Here is a 19,830-nt window from a genome sequence, read left to right on the forward strand (position 1 = left end):
GTATTGATTGATAGTGGGGCTACCCCACAACTTCATTGATGCATCTTATGTAAAGAAGTGGGTTTCAAGTTGAGGGGCATGAAGGCTTCCGTGTGAAGACAGCAAATGGCACATTCATTCTACAACTCTTGTTCCACAATTGAGCATGGTATTTGGGTAATTACACCCTTGCAGACAACTTTTATGTGATCGACATTAAGGAGACCAATGTTATTTTGGGTGTTCAATGGTTGCATCCTGTAAGTCCATATCTGACAGAGACTATGCAATTGAGTTTTACAGCGCATGGTTAAAGGGTGGTATGATGGGGCTTATCTTTAGACGCACCTAGAGATGTTTCAGCTGGGAGAATGGATAGAATTTTTCAACATTGAGAGGATGAGTGGGCAATGCAATTTTTGATTACAGGTAAATCCACAAATACGAGACAAGGATATCACGTTAACAAACTGGTGTTTTCAAATTTGCCCAACAGTTTACCTTCAAATCATGGTTTTGCGGATGTCATTGAGCTTGTGGATAGCAAGCCAATTGTTACAGATCCTTACCATCATCCCAAACGATTCAAGGATGAGATTGAAAGAACTATTCAGGAGTTGTTGGATGTAGTGTGATGTTCCCTAATTAGCAGGTTTCAGGAGTATTATCATGTTAGCTCATCATTGCAACCATTGTGAGCTAACAATTGGATTTGATTGTCTTTGTTGGTAGACTTACTATTTATAGTAAATCAAGAGAATTGGTTTCTGTTTTTAGCAATATGGTAATGCTTTTGGTTGGGCCATATCTACATCTGATGGAATTCTTGACAAATTCTTTTTTGTGGAGTATAAAGAGAAGTAATTAATTAAGTTTTACTTAATTAATTAATTATAAGCCTAAGTCAAGTATTAAATATAAAGTGCATGGAGTTATTAAATTTAAAGAAGGGGTGAACACATATCTTAATGCAAATTCATAATGCAAGTGAAAAGTGTAAGCATGAAGCTTCTTAAGTGAAAACTGTGAGCTTGAAGCCTTAGCCGTTGGGTGTCATGAAGAAATTTTTGAATCAAATGTTATAAATACAACTCCTTGCAAAAGTTTGATTCATTCTATTGCTTATGATTTTGTGTGTTTGAAGACTTTCAAGGGTAGTTGTTGATGGAGGAATTGTGAATTCCTTTCTGATCTGTGCACTTTGAGTTGGATATTAATGACCATGAATTGTGTTTTTCTTGAGGGTAGTATAGCTGTGATCTGCATTGGGGTTAATAGTTACGATTCATGTTTAAGTTTGAACCAAATTGCTGCTACTGGTTGGGTATTTGGACAGGCAAAAGCTCTGATACTTAAGGGCCAAACTGAATAGAATTTGAACTTCAACAAGTTTTTTTGACTCAAAAAAGAGAGCATTATAGAGGTAGACTTGGACTTGATATGAGACAGAGGCCTAGGCAGAATGATTTGAAGTAGGCAACCGACAAGATTACTTTTGACTCACTTTGATGTAAGTGGAAAAGGTTACAGCTAGAGCTTGTATTCACAAGCTTGATAAATATCTTTCATTTGGATCTATGACTGAGGAGGATGCTATCTAGTTTGTTGTGTTGTACTTGGATGGTATAGCCCATGACTAGTGGTACCATGGGTCGGTCACTTTACAGTACAATCAGATTACATCCTACCAGGAGTTTGCCGATAGACTGGTACAGAGATTTGATCAAAAGGATGCAGAAATTTACTTCCAAGACTTTGCTCAGCTCAAGCAAACAGGCAGCCTGAAATCTTTCATTAGTGAGTTTCTAAGACTCTGTCATGTTTCCTAATGTGACAGAAAAACGCTTGGTTAAGCTATTTACGGAGGGGTTACAGGAGCCACTCAGAGGGTGGCTCAAGGCATTTAATCTTCCTTCCCTGTTGGGGGCCATCAAGAAGGCCAAGAACATGGAGCTTTCAACTCCTAAGAGGCAAGCACTACCTAAACTTCCCACTTTGCCTGTAGATGAGGTACACCCACCAGCTACTGATAAAAAAAAGAAAACCAGTTGTAAAACATGATGAAGAAACTCGTGAGGCTCCTGTGCAACACAACCAATTTTCTGTGTTGCACTTGGATGGTATAGCCCATGACTGGTGTTACCATGGGTTGGTCGCTTTACCGTATGATCAGATTACATCCTACCAGGAGTTTGTGGATAGACTAGTATAGAGATTTGCTCAAAAGGATCTAGAAACTTACTTCCAAGACTTTCCTCTGCTCAAGCAAACAGGCAGCCTATAGTCTTTCATTAGTGAGTTTCTAAGACTCTTTGTCATGTTTCCTAATGTGACAGAGAAACGCTTGGTTATGCTATTTACAGAGGGGTTACAAGAGCCATTCAGACGGTGGCTCAAGGCATTTAATCTTCCTTCCCTGTTGGGGGTCATCAAGAAGGCCAAGAACATGGAGCTTTCAACTCTTGAGAGGCAAGCACTGCCTAAACTTCCACTTCACCTGCAGATGAGGTACACCCACCAACTACTAATGAAAAAAAGAAACTCGTGAGGATTTGAGGAGACAACTTTGCTATTGGTGCAAAGAACCTTATTACAGAGAACACTCCTACCCTTTAAGGCCTAAGGGAGAGGCAAACCGTTCTATGTAGGTGTACTATGATGAGGTTGAGGTTGAATCTTCACATCAGCCTGTTGGTTCAGATGTTGATGATGCTCAGAGGATCCCTACACAGTTTGGTCTTGATGTGAGGTTGTCACCTATAGTGTTGTCAACTACTATACCACTTCCCTCCACTTTCAGAATGCAAGGATTGGTAGATGGACATCATTGCATCTACATGTTAAACACCAAGGCCACGCACATTTTCATACTTGAGGGTTTTGTTAGTCAATGTGGCCTTCAGGAGGAGGATTTTGTTGGGGTTTGACTCAAGGTGGTAGATGGCTACACCCTTACCTGTACCAAGCACATACGATATCTTTCTTTATTTCTTTCTGATTATGAGATGCAACCATATTTTTATGTGATCAACTTGGGAGGGATGGATATTGGGTCGGGGATCTGTGATGGAGATGAAGTTTGAGTATTGAGGCAAGAGATATGTGTTGCAAGGTATCACAGACGGGAATATATGTAGTATGTACTATGTCTCTTTGTGCAATGGATAGTAGGGATTTACAGAGGCGTGGTATAGTTCAGGTGGAGCAGGTTATACACATGATGTCTCTCGTGGTTCACAGTGAACTAGTTCAAATCAGCATATTGGTATACTTCACTTTGTGAACAATCCCTTGTTTGATATCAATGTTTCCTTCTCATATGATAATCCATTATTTGAGGTTGGGGTTGGTCTCCCTCAGGTGATGAATGAGGATGATATTTGGGATTCCACCAGTACACCAGGATGTCAGTCAATCCTTGCAAGTTTCCAAACGGGTCTTACTAAGGAGTTCAAAGAGGTGTATACAGTGAGGAGTGCATATAGGTTCACATAAATCCTCGTGTATACAATTTCCATCGGATGCAGAGTTAGTTTGTGCATGAGTCTAATGTTTGGTATGATAGCTTGGTACAGAAAAAGGAGGCGAATCTAGACTACCCCTATCAAGTTCTTCCATGTGTCGTTTCAGCTTCTGAACCACCAATATTGGCTCTGAGATTAGTTTTACAGGGTATGTTGATCACATAGATGGTGTTGTATTTACAGGGATTATTTGGTGATGACAAGGACATTACATGCATTTTTTTGTGGGATCCTGGTGGACATTGGAATTCGATGAGCTACTGAATTGTGATTGCTTTAGGACAAGCAATCTTGGAGAGGGAGGACTGTAATGTCCCCAAAGTATGGTTATGTTAGCTCATCATTGCAACCCTCATGAGCTAACAATTGAATTTGAGGGTCTTTGTTGGTCGACTTCTATTTATAGAAAGTTAGGAGAGTTGGTTTCTATTTTTAGCGGTGCACTGTGGTGATGCTTTCAGTCAAGCCATATCTGCATCTAGGTGAATGCTAGACAAATTCTTGTTCTTGAGTATAAAGAGAAGTAATTAATTAAGTTTTACTTGATTAGTTAATTATAAGCCTAAGTCAAGTATTAAATATATAATTCATGGGGTTATTAAATTTAAAATGGGTTGAACATATATCTTAATGCAAATTTCACAATGTAAGTGAAAAGTGTGAGCTTGAAGCCTTAGTCGTTGGGTGTGATGAAGAAGCTTTTGAGTCAAATGTTATAAATACAACTCCTTGCAAAAGTTCAATTCATTCTATTGTTTATGATTTTGTGAGTTTGAACACTTTCAAGGGTTTGAAGAGTTGTTGGAGGAATCATGAATTCCTTTCTGATCTGTGCACTTTAAGTTGGATATTAATGCCCAATGTATTGTGTTTTTCTTGATGGTAATATGGCTGCGATCTGTATTGGGGTTTAAAGGAACAATTCATGTTGAAGCTCGAACCAAATTGCTGCTACTGGTTGGGTATATGGACAGCCAAAAGTTTTGATCCTTAAGGGTTGAATTGAACTGAATTTTTGACAAGCACGTGGGAGTATCCATCATCCCAATTTAGAAGTGCTGGAAACTATAGCAGACCTGTGTCTTACTTATACAGGCTGCATTTCTATGGGAAGGAGCGAATTTAATTAATTTGGGCCATTTACAGCACCCACGTTAATACCAAATCAAGTCTTATTGCTGCAAGGGATCAACATTGGCATTTGTCTTGCCGAGTTCTTTAAAAAATTCTGAATTAATTGTGTTGCATTCAGCATTGTAAACATTTGCATATTTCCTTTTAGTCCTTATAGCAAATAAAGTTAGTATGCAAGTTAGAGTGGTTTTCAATTTCTATGCAAAATCTCATTTCAAATTCTGAAAAAAAAAAGCATATATTTCAAAAACACAAAAAAAATTGCAAAACTTTCAAAAAAAAAAGAACAATATCATTTCTAAGCTATGTTACCCCAAGTTTCCGGGACAGGGGGACGTGGGGACAGGGAAATGGGTTTCCGGGACGGATTTTTTTTTCCCCGAAAGAAGGGATGGCAGGGGACGGCAATGGGAACAGCTATATAAAAAGTAGGAAAATTTTAAAATATACAGAGAAATTTTAAATATTCATATAAAAACATGGATAACGCATGCTTATATAAATTATACAACCTTAACATATAATGTTTGTGTTAAATAATTTAACTTTAGAGTTCACATGAGAGTGGAAATCAAATAAATTATCAAAACTGAAACGTTAATTTTATGGGACAGCCAAGGGAAAGGTTTCCAGAAGTTTCCGAGTTTCTAGGATGGGGGGACGTGGGGACGAGGTCAATTTTTGCCGGAAACGCGTCCCCGGGTAACATAGTTTCTAAGGCATAGTTGGAATAAAGAGCCAACAGGGCTCTTTACATGTAGGACATAAGCAACCCAATTCTAGCCATTCACTTTTTCTGTGGTTTTGGCGAAGAAAGATGGAACTATGAGGATGTGCATTGATTATCGTTCACTTAATAAGAGCACCAAGAACAAGTATGCTATTCCACTTATTGATGAGTTGTTAGATGAGCTACATAGAGCAATCTATATTTCAATAATAAATCTTAGATCAGGATACCACCAAATTCAACTTCAAGAGCAGGATGTGTAGAAAATTGCTTTCAGGTGCCACTATGGACATTATGAGTATGTACTCATGCCCTTTGGATTATCTAATGCTCAAGCCACTTTTCAGTCTTGTATGAACCATATGTTCAACAAGTAATTGCGGAAATTTGTGTTGGTGTTCTTTGATGATATTGTAGTGTATAGCAAGACATAGGAGGAGCATCGTTGTCATCTTGATGAGGTATTGAAAATTTTGGCAGAAAATCCCCCTTTTACAAAAGTATCTAAGTCTGAGTTTGGTATGACTGAGCTATTGTATCTTGGATATGACATTAGGAATGGTGGAGTAAAGGCACATAGGGAAAAGATTTACATTATACTTGACTGGAAAAGATTTACATTATACTTGACTGGCCACCACCAAAGAATGTATCACAATTTAGGAGATTCATTGGTTTATGCACATACCATAGAAAAGTTTGTGAAGGGATTTTCTTCATTGACCGCTCCTTTGACAGATTTGATCATGAAAGATGCCTTTGTGTGAACAGATGAATCTCAAGGGATTGTGGAACATCTTATAATGGTAATGAGTAGTTGTTTTGTTTTGGCTTAACCAAATTTATCAAGTCTTTTGTACTTGAATGTGATGCATGTGGTATTGGTATTCGGGTTGTTTTTATGCATAACAAGCATCCCATTGCTTACGAGAGCCAAAAATTGAATGAAGTGGAAAGGAGATTTTCTACCCATAATGAGATGTTGGCAATCATGCACGCACTTAAGAAGCTTCGCCAATATCTTGTGGGCAGCAGATTCGGAGTGAGGATTGATCATAACAGCCTCAAGTATTTCATGGAACAAAAAAGGATTGAATGAAAGACAGCAGCATTGGGTAAGCAGGTTGTAAGGGTACGATTTTAATATTGAATTTGTTAGAGGGAAAAATTATGTTGTTGCTTATGTATTATCTAGAAATCCTACATTTTGTTTACTTTCAGAAATTTCATTCATTTGGAAGGATCACATATTAGTAGAATATGTAAAAAATTGTGTAGATGATGAAAGGTATAAGGTGTTGCAAGACACCATCCATTACAAGGAACAAATCTATCTAGTACCAGAAAGTGAATTCAAATACAAAATTCTTGTTCACAATAATCAGCTGGTTGGTCGACCTGGTTATTTTAAGACATAGTACTATAACTCGGGTGAAGCACATAGGGTGAGCGTACGCCATGCACCTGAGTACCCCCACAACGCAAAAAGTGTGGCCGCATCGGTCAAAGCACCCGAGTGGGATGCGGGGGTACGGAGGTGCGCGCTGGGTGCGCACCGACATGTTGGCTAAAATGTAAAAAAAAAAGATTTTTTGCAATTGTTTTTATTGTTTCTTTTAGCGATGAGGACTTTGGTATAGGGGATGGTTAGAGACCACTTGGGATGATTCCATTCTCATTATTAACATTTTGTCATTTTGTTGATTGTACTCACTTTGATATGGCTATGATACATTATTTCATTTCATTGTTTCATGCTACTCGGCTCATTGTCATCATGACCATCTTTATGATATATGATATTCATATTTGAAAAATGAATTTTGAATCTTTCATCTTTGTCATTTGATAAATTGATAGTCAATGGTTGACTTACATGGTACTGTGTGATTTATATTTTTCATTTATCATTATCATTATTATATTTAAAAGTTTTAGTATTTTACTAAGTTCAATGGTCATTGGTAGTGGTTATGAAATTTCAAGTTTCACGTTTGAACTTATGGTTCGTGAATCACATTTCAATTTTCTATATTCAACTATATTTGGTATGTTATATTGAAGTATCATTTCATAATTAGCATTTTCAGTCATATATATATATATATATACTATGCAACCCGCCCCCCTCACCCCCCCGCCTCCGCACCCCTGTCGCTGTCCCCCCGCACCCGTCCGTGGGTGTAACACTGAGACATACAGATGTATTCGTGAAAGATTCTCACGGAAGAGAATGAAGGATGTTCTTAAACATGTAAGATAATGTTTTTAATGTGAAAGAAACAACATTGAAACTTCTTTTCCAGCAGGGTTGTTACAAACCACTTCCAATTCCAAATCAGAAATGGAAGCAAATATCAATAGATTTTATTACTCGATTGTTTAAAGTGAATGGTACGGATTGTATTTTGTTGTGTTAATGTTAGATCAAATTTATATGCAATAGGAATTTTATCAAACAATACTTTAAATATCTTTTGTTGATCACAGCATCACAATTATAACAATTAGAACTATGTCAATACCAATTTGATATGAGTTGATATCGATATGCTATGATTTCAATATCGATATCAATCTGATATATATAATGACAATGTTACTTCCTTATGAATCAGCATTGAAGTACAATGTTATTGCGATGTGATTGTGAGTCAATATCAAACTGAGATAATGCAATGCTATTGAGGTATCTATCGCTGTTGCATCTTGGTTTTGCACTAATTGATTTATGTACATTATTCAAGACACCGAGACCAGTCTTCATATAGGAGACATGTATCCCGTAGAGACATGTCTCTACATGAACATGGTTCACATAGAGGGATGTCTCTATGTGAGACATGTTATCTATCTGATAACAGATCTCAGCAATCGTTAACAGATTGTAACATATGTTGTGATAATCATAATGAACATCGATACGTATTATCGATACATGACATGATTTATAGTTATTATATTAAACCTAATCATGCCTGTATATATTTAATAATATATACATGTATGTATGTTATTAGATATAAAGATGTGTGATTATTAACTAAGTATTGATCATGTACTATGATAATCATAGCTAATAATCAGATCAATAACAGAAAGGATAAGAGATCAAATGTTCAAGACCAATAGGCCACTTGCGCATTTGATTTCATCAGTTAGAGTAATCCAACCAAAGCTACAATTTTCTAACACTCCCTCTTGGCAAGGGAGGAGAACTTCTATCCATAATGTGATGAGCACAATGGATCCATTTATTGTGAGAGAACGATATCACTCCAGTGTGATATCAGGAGTTATGGCATATCCACAGATATCAAATCTCATGATATCCACCATACTCGCAATATCCACTGTAGTACGTGGACAGGCATCAAGTCACATGATGCTTACCATGAGGATATATGTTCATGGCATGTCCACAAATATTACGTTACATAATATCCACCATGAGTATCTCTATAATATTATGGCTATCCATAGATATCAAGTCTCATGATGTCCACGAAAATTACTTAAATGATATTTAACTATCATGACAGGTCCATGTCTATAATCCATCATCATAGTGTGTTTAGATATTGTAAAGTCGTCACTTCACAATAACAACCAGAAATACAAGTGTGTATCATTGAAAGATCGTCATCTCTTAGTGATGTTCAAAGGAGCCCATAAAGTCACGGAGTCACACACATGACAATAAAAGAGTTTATACACTAAACATCTTTAGAATATATTAGTACAACAAATTATATTGTTGAGACTCAACCTCAAATAACATTACAATTTTTTAACCATATCAAGCTTACCTAAGTATTCAACCTTTGTCTTGGAGAGAGGATTGGTGAGACTGTCTATCGTTTGTTCACCTGTACTAATATATCTCAACTGGATAGTTTTCCCCTCCACCATGTTTCTAACATAATGGTAGGGAATTTCTATATGCTTTGATTTGTCATGGAAAACAAGATTCACTGAGAGCTTTATACAACTCTGGTTGACATAGTGAATGATGATAGGATCCATTAATTGTCCAAACAATCCTACAAGAAGTTTCCTCAACCATACAGCTTCTCGAGCTCCCATCAATGTTGCAATATACTCAGTTTTCATGGAACTTTGTGCAACTAAAGATTGCTTCCTACAAAATCGGGAGATCATAGCTGATCCTAAGCTGAAACAACACCCTGAAATGCTTTTTGATCAACTACAATTCCATCCCAATCTAAATCAATATATCCATGTAGATTTCAATTTACATTATTATATTTTAGACCATATCCAATTGTGCCACGTAGGCATCTCAGAACATGTTTTTCTGCAACTAGATGTAATTGTCTTCGCTCACACATTAACTGACAAAATGTTTTTGCTGCATAACAAATGTCTGATCTAGTGTTGACCATACACATCGAGGATCCAATTGTCTGCTGGTAGAGAGTGGAGTCTGCCAATTCTGATTTTGATGCAGCTCCTTTTAACTTATGTATAGATTGTTTCTGAGTGGTCATGGGTTGACAATCCATCATTCTAAACCTTTTCAAAATGTCAATACTGTATTTTTCTTGATTTGGCTTAATACCATCAGCCTGCTACCATATTTCTAAACCAAGAAATAGTGTAGGGCACCCAGATCCTTCATGTCAAACTCCGATGCTAGGTCATGTTTACGTTAGGTAATGAGATGGCCTTCTCCTATAAATTGCAAGTCATCAACATAAAGAATGAGAATCAACATTTCCCCATTAATTACATTTAAGTATAGATTCGGATCTGCATCACTCTTGGAGAAGCCCAAGCCTAAAAGATAGTGATCTATTCTCTCATACCAAGCTTCAGGAGCTCGTTTAAGACCATAGAGAGCCTTCTTTAATTTGCAAACATGAGAACCATTTCCATGTATTACAAATCCTTCGGGTTGCTTTCGGTACACTTCCTCTTCTATTATGCCATTAAGAAAATAAGTCCATTTGGTGGATTTTCCATCCTTTTGATGAGGCAATAGCAATCACAGCCTGACGGAGGTGTATCTAGCAAGTGGAGCAAATTTTTCATCATAATCAGTTCCTTTTGAGAAAAGCCTCTAGCAACAAATCTTACTTTATATCTTTCAGTACCGCCATCTGCATCATATTTGATTTTGAAGAGCCATTTAGATGAAACCATTGATTTATCTTTCGATCTAGGTTCAATGTCCAAAACATTATTCTTAAGAATAGATCGGTATTCTTTTGTCATGGCATCTTTCCAAACTTGATGTGTGAAAGCTTCCTCAACACTAGAAGATTTTGATTTTGATTTCACTCATAAAGGCGACATTGCTGGAGTATTTATGATGTCTTCTGCTTTCCCTAAAGGTTCCTTTTGGTGTTGCATTATTTTCAGCCTCTTCGATCATTTTCCTTGCCCTTGGAGGTCTTTTCCAATTCATGGTAGTGTCTCTATGCTCATCAGTGGAATTCATAGGTTCATATTGAGTATCATCTTCCATATGTTCATGGATCTCCCTTTGAATCTCAGAAGCATGATCCTCTTTCATATTTTGTGGAGACTCTTGATCTTCAATATTTATTCCATGAATGTTTTGGATCTTTTGAATGCAACATCTTCTTCAAAGATTACATTCCAGCTTAGCTTAATTAAGTTTTGCCCAAGGATTCTAGTTTTGATCTCTTTTCTTTGGATAGGTGAATGTAAACAAGACAAGCAAAGATTCTCAAATGGCTTTTATCAGGTTTTATCCTTGTAAATGCTTCTTCAAGGATTTTGTTATCCAAAAGGGAGTAGGACATCTATTTCAAATATAGACAGCAGTACTAACAGTTTCAACCCAAGACGAGGTACGGAGGTTTTGGTCATGCATCATGGCTTTGGTTGCTTCTACAATTGTCTTATTTTTTCTTTATGCTACCCCATTTTGTTGAGGGTTGTAAGGAGCAGTAAGCTCCATCTTAATCCCAACATTATTACAAGAGGTTTTGAAGTTATCACAGATGCGTTCCCCTCCATTATCTAACATTACCGTTTTGATTCGTTTACTTGACATATTTTCTACTAGAGCCTTGAATTCTTTAAAACTCATAATGACTTCATCAAACTCTTTACATTTCAAAAAATATATCCATGTTTTCCTAGAATAGTCATCTACAAAAATAACATAGTACAAAAAACCACCTAAAGAGGTTATTGTCATAGGTCCACATAAATCCGAATGAATAAGTTCTAATGCATCTTTATATCTACTTTCACTACTATGAAAGATACCTTTGATGTTCTTTCCCAAGGCACGCCCTTTGCAAGTTCCTTTATGTTCTTGTTTAAGTTTAGGTGGGCTTGTCACCATTATCTCTATTGAAGGTAGAGCAGAAAAGTGGAGATTCCCTAATCTTCTATGCCAAATCTCACATGTATTAGATGATTCATGAATTAAGGCTTAAGAAGGAGATATGCAAAGTTTGTATAAGCATCCATGTCAAACGCTTATACTGTGAACTTTCTTGATGTTTTGAATTCTTGGACCCTGCTAGAATTTTACCATCCATGAAGGTAGTTTGATATCCTTTGTCTTCAAGGGCTGAGATGAAAACCAAATTACATTTGATACCTAGTACAAATAATACACCTATGAATTGGAGAGAGATGCCTGATTTTAATTGTATAGTGCGAGTTCTGATTCCTTTCACAGGGCAGTTGGAATCATTTCCAATGGTAACTTAGGGTAGTTGGAATCATCTCCAATGGTAACTTCCTCATCTAAGTTTTCCACCAAGCTATCTAGGTGTTATCTAAATCCTGTGATATGACAATATGTTCCACTATCAATTCCCAAGTGTTAAGACTGAAGACACATGACTCAATAGGGTTAAATAAATACAAGTCTTTCGGAGTCCTTTTTTGAGCTCACCTTACTAACTTCAACAATAGAGACTTCAGGTTTAGGCCTGTTTGGACACTTCATCGGATAGTGACCATATTTGTCACATCTAGAACATTGTACTTTAGACAGGTCCCTCCTCTTAGCTGAGCTTTTTCCATTTGAGTCATTGTCTTTCTTTTGAAGTTCTCTTTTACCCTTCTTGTGAGTGAAAATTGAGTACTTGAATATCTTCATTTGTGGAGTTTAAAATCTCTGCTTACAGATTTGATTTAGATCTTCCTTAAACATGTTAAAGTTAGATCAGATTTATATGTAATACAAATTTTATCTTTTAATCATTGTTTTGCAGATGTATATGCAGATCAAAGAATGCTTTTAATATCATTTGTCGCTCACAATATCACAATAATAACAATTAGAAATATATCAATATAGACCACATGGAGTGCTTAAAAGAATTCTACGTGATAGAGACTGCATATTCATCAGTACTTTTTGGTAAAAACTGATGAAGTTAGCTGGAACGGAACTTAACCATAGCACAAGTTATCATCCTCAAAAATATGTTCAAACTGAAACTGTAAACAAGTGGCTTAAAGGCTATTTAAGGAATTATGTATCTGGGCAGCAAAAAGCATGGGCAAAATGGTTGCATTTGGCAAAATTTTGTTGCAATAATAAATATCATCTGAGCATTGGCATGACATCTTTTAAAGATTTGTATGGTTATGAAGCTTCTACATTTGTGGATTTCGTCTTTTCTGATTCTAGAGCTCCAATGACTCTTGGGGGCGCTAAGAAAATCAAGATATCCTCAAAGCGCTCAAGCAAAATATACAGATTACACAAGAGCAGCAAAAGAAATACACAGATCGTCATCGAATTGTGAGGTCTTTTGAGGTGAGAGACTTGGTATTTATGCATCTTCAACCTTACAGACAATGCGCATTAATGATAAGTGGGGGTGAAAAAGCTCAACCTAGATTTTATGGACCTTTCAAGGTTACTAGAGAATTGGTGAGGCAGCATATGAGCTGGAGCTACCAACTACCAGCAAGATTCACAATGTATTCCACATGTCATACCTCAAAAAGGCACTTGGACACAGCAAGTGACACCTTCAATTGAGTTAACCCCCATGGATGAAGCGGGGAAATCAATACTCATACCAGAAACATTTCTAGAAGCAAGGGAAAAAAAGGCTAAGGAAAAAAGGTAATATTTGAATATCTTATCAAATAGAAAAACTTCCCTTTGGAGGATGCATCATGGGAAGGAGAGGAGATACTCAAACATCCTAGTCTTCAAATGATTGAGGATAAGCATTCTCTGGGTGGGGAGGACTGTAATGTCCCCATCTCAAAGCAAGACAATTAATGGCAGCCGGTTGTCCTTTCCTTGGATTACGCAAGAGGAAGAGGACGTAGAGCATCATTGGGTAAAAATGAAGTCTTTGGTTTGTTCTAAATTCTAATTATAAGTTGAGTGCACATCTTTTGATGCAACTTAATAGAACTTAAGTTATTTCTAAGTGAAGTTAACTTACTTTAAGTTAGGCATGTCTTTCTAGGCAACTCAAGTGATGCCTAGTCAAGGGACTTGAATTATCCCCTCTTTTATGTACTTAAGTGATTTAATAAAAATATACGACAAGAAGTCAAGGAGGACCCCAACTTCAAAGAGTTTCATGGGTGCATACTTCTGGTTTTTATTTTGGAGCGTTGGATTAAGGTCAAATACCAAGGGAGAAGATTGATTCATCTTTTTAGAAGGTGCTCTAAAACACCCTAGGGGCTCATTTAGAACTCATTATGTGATGAAAGATTTCTGCTTATTGTTGCTGCAACTTGGCTGGAGGATTGAAACCCTTAAGTACCCCTGATTTTGGTGAGATGAAAGGGCTCTCCCTAATCAGAAGAGCGTGTTTCAGCGGCAGAACTCCGATTTGTGAAACCCTAGCACATTGTGAGTCCTGTGCTGCAAGTATCAATCAGGTTTGAAGACCAAATTGAGGACAATATCAGTATTAGAGTCTCAGATCTGGGGACATTCATTGCTACAGAATATCCATTTCTGAGTTTTTTGAGAGACTGCTGCAAGGAGCAACTAGAACAGGTTATTTGGCAGTTGTTTTGGGAGTCTAGTGTTTGCCATTTTTGACAGCTTGTATGATCAAGCGCAGGAATAGATCTGAGGCATCTTTGTGCCTAAATCTGCCTATTTTCGTGCTTATATCTTAGAAGAAAATAGGGAAAATCAGACGCATGTCTTTCTGAAAATTTTGGGTTATTTTGTAATCATTTCTGATCATAATAACAATCAGATATTGATATTTATGGTTCTATATTTGAGAACAACTGGATGCAAATTTCCTTTCCAAATTTATGCTCTAGTTGTAATAGTTTTTGTTAAAAGACTTGTGCCCTAGTTTGCATATTTTATTGTTTTCTTTTAGTATCCCATTTGGGGATATTACATGAGGAAATACCAAATCCTTATTTTTTTGCCATATCAGCATACCACACCCACGTACACATACCTGATTCAAATTTTGATTGCATAATTTCAGTCAAAAGTTCAATAAAATGCTCAAAAAAACCCAAAACACCATTACCACACATTTGAGCAGGCAGCGACCAAATTTCATCCTCAACAACAAAAAAGGTGAGAGTGTTTATGTGCCTGTGTAAATAGTATGCAAGTATTTAGGCAAATGAAATACTATCAAAATGCCACTAGGCACATGACTGTAGGTAAGTACTAAGCACAGAACAGTGAGAGTGTGTCCACACCTCTGTAAGCAGTATACAATTTATTTTGATATATGAAATACTATCAAAACACCACTGGGCACATGACTGTAGGTAAAATGCTTAAAATTTTAAAAAGAGTGTTCTGTTTTTCATGGTGTGATTATATTCTGTGTCACTTGTATTTTGCTCATGAAATTGGAAATAAACACTCCCAAATTTGTCATGGAGTCAGAAAAACCCTGAAGTTTAATCAAAGCGGGAGCAATTAGAGTCAGAATTTGAAACAGGTTCCCTTGGGTTCATCACAGGTGATCCCATGGTGCTTTTATGGAACTAAGGACAGATCCCCAGCCAAACCAAACCTGGATCAATATCCAAGCCCGATGAGACCCAGAACTGCAGGTTCAAGGGGGTGAACCAGCAATGTGGTAAGATTGATACTTTTAAGTCATCGATAATTTATGTGGAGTGAAGGGTTAAAATGATTTTTTAAGGTAATCAATATATGAACTTGATTCCTATTTTTTATCTTCAAATGCATATGTACTTAAGAATTTTATGTGTTTTCCCTGTGGAGGATGGCAAGAGGAGGGGTAAGAAGAGGACTCAAAAGAGAATGAACATGGAGGAGAAGGCAGCTGGAGGACAAGCAAGATGGCAGTGCATTTATACCAGTAAGAATGGCCAGGTGTTAATATCCAGGATGGGGTTCCATATCTGTGGCTCACCTAGCATAAGGGCCAGGATTAAAATCCTTGCATTCCACCAATCAGAAAAAATTATGTCTTATTTGTATGGACAAACCCGATCGTAAAAAACATTTGTCATATCTGAATACCAAACCCCTCACCCGGAAACAGTAACTTAGGACTCCTAGGTACCCATTGTAAATAATACCATTTGTAATAAAACCCCAGTTAAAGGAATTTACCATAAGGGGATTTTGGTTATCAACATTTCATTGTAACAGGCAAGTAGGCGCTGGACAAATAGACTTTAGAAAGGCAAACAAGAGACTCAAAGTTAAGCTTCAGTCAAAAGCTGTGTACAGAAGCTTTTGAATTTTTGCAGAACACACAAACGCAGTCATCAGAAAACGGTAGGACATGGTGAGGAAAAAAGGCCTTGTGTGAAACAAACAGCAATATTTTTTTCCCTCTGTCAAATAAACAAGAAATGATAAAACATACAAGGGTTTTGTTTGGAATTAAAAATTTAAGGGCTTTTTCAGTTTCAAACCTTCAATGCAATCAACCTTGTGGGCATTACTGGTGTTCAAGCACAATAATAACAGGGTGGCTAGGCAGGGAAACCTCTAATTAAAAAAAAAACAAGATCAAGAAGGGTTTCCAAATTCATGATAAAGGACATTAGTCACTTCCACACCATTCCAATTTCAGCAAATATTTTTAAGTGATATGGTTTAAATGAAATTAAAGCTAAAACTAACCTTATTAATTCTGTATTAATAAACCACATTTCAAGTGCATTACAGACCAAACTCATTCGCATTTAAACTTAGATAGAGTGCATATTAATTTTCAATCTTTTTTAAGGGGTGGAAGGTCAATTTGAGAAAGAGTTATCGGAAAGGTTAGAAGGGGGAGGAAGTCGGAAGAATAATTTCAGAAGGTGTCACCATTATCAGATGCTCCATATTGTCACCGGAAAGAAAATTACATTAAATGTTTCCAGGTCTTGCAAGCAGTTTGCTTTTTAAGTTTTTTGATTGTTTGGTTCTGTGATGGCTATGAGAAAGAGAGGTTTTTAGTCCCAGCATTAAATCTACCAGTGCCATTTTCAGGGCATAAATTACCAGATAAATATACCAGCCATCACATGACAACGGCCATAGGATAAAAGTGAACAGATAATAGTGCAAAAGCTAAGTTACTGGTTCGAGTTTGAGTTCGAAGAACCATTTCGCTGGTACAGCAAAATTTTGGAAAGGGGTTTGGGTTCTTTTGGGTTCATTTGTAGAAAAATATTTATTAATTATAATATTTATAAATATACATATTTATGAAGCCTAGAAGCATGAGTTAAAATTACAATGTCACGTAGTAACATAAAATCATATGATTTAAACAACAAAAATACCATAAACTTTAAAACTTGTAATCATAGCACCATGAATCGAGATCGTGCCATCATATATTTGATATTTCAAGTTCAACATCAAAAATTCAAAACATTAAAAATTAAATCATGACAGCAAGAGCTAGTATTATTGTTTCAAGTTCAACTAATGGATTAAAAATTGCAATGTTGTCTGTTAAAGTTGCATTTTTTTATTTTTTGGTTATGGGAAGTTGGTAGTCAATTGAGCAGTTGGAAATACTTGTAAATGCATACATATATAGTTCAAACTTGAATGCACAGGTTGAAAAAGGAAGAAATAGCTGGTTAGGCCTCTTATCACTATGTTTTTCACAGATTGCAGTCCAATTTCTTGCTTTTGTACAGACTGTACTTTCATGTGATGTTTTGCATGTGTTTGAGGATGTTCAAACAGTGAATTTATTTCCACTGCATTTGGTTTCGTTTGATTCAAAATAACCTACATGCACACCACAAATGAGAATTAGAAGACAACATAAGCCTTTCACTTACACATTTTAGGGTTAAAGGTTGTGAAAACATTATAAAATTTGCAAAAAGAAGTCACTTTTTAACCATCCACGGGGTCCAGTTCATCCAAGTTCAACCTTAGTTCGATCTGGCCTAGGCCAGTGACCATGTCCGTCCATCATGGCAACAAGTTTGAACTTAGATCCAAGAATCCGAACCCTGACCAAACCATGTAGCAAACTGTACCTGAAACAGATGAAAGTTCGTACCCAGGCATAATCCGGAGGGGGTATGAGCGTACCTAACTAAGTGTAAAAATAGTGAAATATTCAAACATGACCTATTTGAACATATCAGATATTTGTCACTAGAAGGCAAATCTCAAAGGAAAGATTTTAGGCCTAACCTTCAAACTGATGGGTGCTGATATGGCAGCCATACTCATTTCAATGTCACTTATAAGTCCGGCAGATATACTTCAATGCTAAATGTTTATGCTATAAAGCAATCTATAACCTTAGCTAATATACAGCAGGATAGGCATGGTAATAATGAAGTAAATCAACCACGTCCCATGTACATAAATCTTAACAATCAAGTCAAAGCATCGGCCGTACGTCAGTACAAGGCATCCCACGACATCAACTAACATAAATTTACATTAATTGCATTATTTTCCCAGCATTTGTTTTTGAAGGTAAACATACAAGCTAGTGGATATGAGGCAACATATATGCACCCCTCCCAAGTGTTAAATAGTGGAAGTCTTTTATACTTCCATTGAATAGTAATGTAGACAGGGCCAACATACAAGGAGTAGTAATGTAGAACATAACTGTAGTTCAATTATGACCTGATTGAGGAGACAGTAAGATCATTCGTATATACAAATCACAACCATTTAAATGTCTGAGTCATACAAGCACTGATCTGAAAGATTGGTAATAAAGCGACTCAACTGTCACTGTGATGCGAATAACGGTGAACCATAACTGTGAGAGGTGTCACTCTACTATGGTGGTAAACGTACGATATCAAACACATATTTACGTATCTCAAGAATGATCGGCCCGAGTATGATATTCTACACTTACACACAAAGGAGCTCATTGCTTCACGCAATATTTATCAAGCAAATGTTAAGAAGAGAAAAGAAAATTGCATTCAGTCCATCGTTACAGTTCGTGACTCTGAGCCTTGTTTTGTCAGTAGCAACTCAAGATTTACAAAGAAAATATGAAAGGCTTCGGAAAAAATGTTTTAAGACATCACTGCTATCGACTTTCGAACATTCTTTCTCAAACTATTAATGTCTGAAATGCCTTCAACCATCCAGTGTATTCAACTCCACCAAAAACTCATATTTTATATAAAGGGCATCTAGTTCTCGGTGTTTTCTCTTTAGCAATAGCAAGTAGGGTGTACAAGGCCCAATGAGAGTTTAAAAATATAAATTTCAGTTAAACACCTGCATGTACAGAATCGCTAACGTTTTAAAAACAAAAACGCCTGCGACAAGGTTTACAATGGTGAGCAAAATCTTCATGCAAGACAGTCATAGTGCTTTTGCGTTTTTCCCCCGTCGAACAAACAGGGAACAACAGTGTTTAAAAGGTTTTACAGAAAATTCAATCCAGGGGTTTTCAAGGTCTCAAACCTTTAATATAAATTAGGGTTTCTGACGATGCTGGAATTCGAATGCACGATCTTCCCGTCCTTCGCGTTGAGATTGAAAGAACAGGAAACCATCGAGTGAAAGACATACAATTTAAGTGAGGGTTTAAGTTAGGGCAACTTTATGATCCGAGGACCGTTCCAATTTCGTTAATTTTTCCACTAAATCTGTGTGAAATTAAGGAGTGAAAGTAGCATTTTTACCTTGGGGACACTAGTGTCTGTCCTTTCCTCCAGTTTTTTTAGTGCTATCTTAAGTTTCCTTTTCTGTGTTCTCATGTTCCTTCCTTGTAAGTTTTGGATTTCATATTTATTACTTATGCATGTATTTATTACTTATGCATGTGACATTAACTTTGACCAATCAAATCAAAGAATTTAAAAGTTTATATGACACTTAAAATGTGTATATCTATTTTCCATTTTTCCTTATTTTATAAATATCATTTTGTGTTCATTCTATTGGTCCCTACTATTTTTGATAGGGAGAAAAATCAATTTTCCTTAACAAAAATTTACATATTTTTTCAACAAAATGATGTCATGCATTAATGATAGCTTTATCTTTTTCACAATTGTGACAAATTA

The 19,830-nt window shown here is 36.5% G+C and overlaps 1 protein-coding gene across 3 annotated transcripts in view; it reads right to left on the bottom strand.

Annotated features, from left to right (window-relative positions):
• The window catches only part of LOC149533321 (uncharacterized), a 37,896-nt gene extending 18,355 nt beyond the window's left edge, over positions 1–19,541 (bottom strand). For 2 of the 3 annotated variants that reach the window (XM_089803365.1, XM_089803363.1), the window contains exon 1: positions 19,226–19,307. The gene's annotated coding sequence lies outside the window, so the exon portion shown is untranslated. Of the gene's footprint in view, positions 1–19,225; positions 19,308–19,446 lie in introns of those variants that run through there. The other variant, XM_089803364.1, reaches the window with a different exon arrangement.
• Between the last annotated feature and the right edge of the window lie 289 nt (positions 19,542–19,830).

Source organism: Cupressus sempervirens, chromosome 10, assembly GCF_028749045.1.
Source record: "Cupressus sempervirens isolate cs-2001-9-10 chromosome 10, ASM2874904v1, whole genome shotgun sequence".
Classification (NCBI taxonomy): domain Eukaryota; kingdom Viridiplantae; phylum Streptophyta; class Pinopsida; order Cupressales; family Cupressaceae; genus Cupressus; species Cupressus sempervirens.